This window comes from Durio zibethinus, chromosome 11, assembly GCF_047325235.1.
Source record: "Durio zibethinus cultivar Kanyao isolate XHJ-2024 chromosome 11, ASM4732523v1, whole genome shotgun sequence".
In the NCBI taxonomy this organism is placed as follows: Eukaryota; Viridiplantae; Streptophyta; class Magnoliopsida; order Malvales; family Malvaceae; genus Durio; species Durio zibethinus.
In genome coordinates, this window is record NC_143172.1 from 3878076 (window position 1) to 3882491 (window position 4416).

At 31.0% G+C, this 4416-nt stretch overlaps 1 pseudogene across 1 annotated transcript; it reads left to right on the forward strand.

Annotated features, from left to right (window-relative positions):
- Window positions 1-840: 840 nt before the first annotated feature.
- Window positions 841-1771, forward strand: LOC111290977 (thaumatin-like protein pseudogene; annotated as a pseudogene). The gene has a single exon (XR_016346212.1). The product of XR_016346212.1 is annotated as a thaumatin-like protein pseudogene (transcript).
- Window positions 1772-4416: the final 2645 nt, after the last annotated feature.

A 4416-nucleotide genomic window follows, 5' to 3' on the forward strand; every position in this document is an offset into this window, starting at 1 on the left:
AGTCTATTGCTCTACTTTAAAAGAGTTTTTATTATAAAATAACACTAAAGCACTCAGATGCTCATGTATGGCATTCGATTGTTTTAATTTGAAAAAGTATATTTTATGAAGAATGAAAATGTTTTTTTAAGGACATTTATTCAACTAAAAAACAATCTTTTACTATAAAAGATAAATAATTATATCTATAATTATTCAAAAAATGCATTTTTAATTAAAGAAAGTGATGGTTGATTGAATCAACTTAATTAAAGGGTCCAAAACGCTTAAAATTATATAATTTAATTCTTTAAAACATAACATCAAAGTCTAAATATGATATTTCTATTATCTTAATTATATGATTTTGGTCCATTCGTTCTAATTTTAATGAATTTAACCCATATATTTTAAAGATAAAGAGTATCAATGTTAAAAAATTTCTATTAAATTGATTATATGAAAATTTTGTTGATAAAGTAGCATGTTAATCGGTTTATTAAAAAAATAAAAAGTGGCATGCTAATCTGATTTCTTTTTTTTATTAGCACATGAAATACAATAGTAAGGAAGAACTTTATTTTTAATAAAAAAATATAAAAACTTTTTTTAGAATTTTTTTAAAAATAATACACTGCACTGAACCCTATTTTTAGCTAGGTATTCATGGACAATTTCCATATGAACTGCCTAACAATGAATGAATCTAATTCTTGACTTGACTTGGGATCAAGCCACATCCTATTAACATCATCACCATCTCGCAATGTTTCCAACAAAATTCTATCACGCAATTACACCTGTAAATCATCAACAGCAATGCCACCGCCGCCCCACCTCTATAAAAATCTCCGCACTTTCACTCCAAAACACCGCAAACCCATCAACAAAATATCAGTAGAGCATAGCCAACTTGTTCACCAAAATGATGAGTTCCTTCAAAACCTTACCAACCCTTTCTTTCCTCTTTGTGACCCTCTTCAGCTTAGCCCATGCAGCCACATTTGATATCAGAAACAACTGCCCTTACACCGTCTGGGCTGCAGCGGTGCCAGGCGGTGGCAGAAGAATGAACCGTGGTGAAACATGGCAAATCAGTGCAGCCCCTGGAACCACACAAGCCCGCATTTGGGCTCGAACCAACTGCCAGTTCGATGCTTCCGGGAACGGCAAGTGTGAGACAGGTGATTGTGGCGGTCTCTTGGAATGCAAGGGCTATGGTTCAGCCCCTAACACACTAGCTGAATATGCGATAGGTCAATTCGCTAACCAAGACTTTATTGATATCTCTAACATTGATGGCTTTAACGTTCCTATGGAGTTCAGCTCAAACTCTCCAGGGTGCACAAGAGTTATCAGGTGTACAGCAGACATTGTCGGGCAGTGTCCGAATGAGTTGAAGGTTCCTGGAGGATGTAACGGGCCTTGTCCAGTGTTCAAGACTGAGGAGCACTGCTGCAATTCTGGTAACTGTAGCCCTACAAACTTCTCCAGGTTTTTCAAGGAAAGGTGCCCAGATGCTTACAGTTACCCCAAGGATGACCCCACGAGCTTGTTTACTTGCCCCACTGGTACTAACTACAAGGTTATATTCTGCCCCTGAAGGGTTGGAATGGTTTTAAATCGTCTACACACAAAATATATAGCTTATCCGGTATCAATAGCAATATGTGGAATAAAGGCATATGAATGCCATTTGAGCACATTCCTTGATGTGCAAATGTTCTCACTTGTAATAAATATTTATCTGATCATAAATTAATGAAAATTGGGGATTTCCTTTTTCTTTTTCTTTTTGAGTTTTGGATCAATTCAATATTTTATGAAAGGATTTTCCCTTGATTTTGATTTTATGTTCTTCTGTCTTTGTTTTTTTTTCTTTTAGAATTCTATTTTATAACCTGGATTCCTTATTGTGCTTGTCATTACACATTACCTTAATTTTCTATCATCATTTTATTTTAATTAATTCTTTTCTAAATTATCTTTGCTTTTTTCATTTTTTATTTATAAACAAATGAAAACTTTTATATTGTAAAATTTTTTAATTACAATCTCTTTTGTAAATAATAATAATAATGTAATCTGCACTCGGCCCAAAAAAAAAAATGTTTATCTAATCTAATCTGCTCATTCAATATATACACAATTAATTTCTGGGCTGAAGCCTCATCAGATATTGTCTAGTGTCTATCTGTCTACTGACTCGACCTAGTTCGCCTATAGCAGAAAACCGTGGCACCAGGCTCAGCCAGGGCTTGCATCTGGGCCTTACTAATTGCATCTTGGGTGTCAATGGACTGCAAGAGGTGGTCCTTGAAACCCAAAAAAGTAAAGCGTTTAACCAAAATTATCTTCGACTTTTTATTAATAAATTTGGTTTCTTAAAATTTACCATATATGTATGAAGCACTTTATCTTTTTAAGGCATTATAAACGCCATTTCATGATATTAATTTTTCTTATAAACCAATTTCCCCACCATATACCAAATAATTTGATATATGTATCAGAAATGGAAAGTTGTTGAAGTTTGATAAATCAAGAAATTAAGGATAGCAAACCTAATAAGCTTGAAATAAAAATATTTGAAAGATCATCAAAGACAAAAATATACCTTTCTCTTTGCAAGCAAAAATTGTACGGAAAATTTGGCAACTGGGCTCGAACACGGATAGCATGTCCAGGTAACCATTAGTGTAGTATGTGGCTACAACTAAACAAGACCTTTTTTTTTTTTATATAGTTTTAATTTATTCTTAAATTTTTTGTCCAACTATTTACTTAATTGAAAAAAAATTACTCCTATAAATTATTTTAAATTTATAATCTTTAAATGTAAATTTCAATAATATATCAACCGATTCTAAATCAATTGACAACAATTAGGATTTCAAATCCTAAGAAAGTTACATAATTTATGTAAGAATATTTAGTCAACAATTACGAGATCAATAGATATTGTTAAAAGTTATAAAATCTATTGATAAAATATTAAATTTTTAGTAATTATAATTTAATTTTTAATAATTTAAGTATAAAAAAAAATAAAGAATATCGTTATCATTACATAATTTATTTACACTTAAAATCTTTATCAATGTTCAGGTTGGTTGGAATATCTTTATCATTAGACTAGGCCTATTTCATCAATCATTATTTTATTTCATTCAAAAAATATTTCAAAAATAAAAATGATTTTTGAATGAAAAATTTAAAACACAATTGCGAAGTTAATTACAGGGTTGTATTTTGCCGCAGAGGCTCTCCTCATCTGGAGATGGTTGGAAGCAAGAGCCAAGAGTAATGGTCTCTCCCCTCTCGGAGTTAATTGCAGTGCCTCGGCGCTTGGAAATAAAAATAAAGTTTTTTGATAATGAATATGTTGTCGTGTTTGTATTTCTTTTGTTTCCCGATCGTGTTTTATTTGATGCAACGACGAAAAGAAATAAAGATATCCTTGTTTGATTCACTCTATTGAACTAAAAATTTGGTTTTTCAACCACACAAAAGAATTGGCAATCAACCTCAAAGTTGAGTAGAGATAAGGGGTGAGGTAGATTTATGAAGAGTCTATCCATGTATAGTAATATCAACGTCTTTTTAATATAATTAATTTAGGGAAATTGATATCTTATAATTTTCTTGAGTGCATTTATGATAGCAGGTATTTATTTAATAAACAATGCTCTCATTGCCGGTCATTTCTCTTTAGCCCTTGGAAGAAAATTCAGTGGAATTAAGTCCAAAATTTCTTAATTAAAGCATGCTGGCTTAAATTTCCTTCATTGCCAAGTGTAAAAACTTTTTTCTATTTTGGTGAAAAAGATTCGAAGGTAGATAAGTTTTAAGTTGTAAACTTAAAACTTGGGATTAAACCTTTCAACTTCAATAGTCACTTTCCCTCTTGCAAGTTGCAAGTAATTGTTCATTTGGCTAGCTATAAGTGGACTCTCTGGACTATGGACAGCGTGCGCTTGACTGTCTAAAGTCGGCAAAAGTAGACAACAAAAGATAAAAATAACGAAAATTTTTTTTAAAAAAATAAAGTAAAAATGACATCCCAATATAATTTTTACAAATAAATCAAAATAAATTGTAGTGAAAAAGATTAGTCGATTTCTTATGGAAAATAGTTTGTTTGATGCATGTGAGAGTTCATAAGATTTTGTTGTACTTTTCTCCAGATTTTCAGTTACGCTGGAGACTGAAAAGCTGTGAAAAATGTTGCTGACACCTCAATTAACGTGACAGAACGATATTTAAAGCAGTCAATGCGGAGGATTTTAGACAATAAGATTAAAGTTGTTGACCTTAATTGAATAATAATAATTAGATATAAAAAATTAATATAAATCATTAATTTTTTAATTATAAAAATACTTAATTATCTGTTAACCTATTAATCTAATTTTAATTAATTACATTAAATATTAT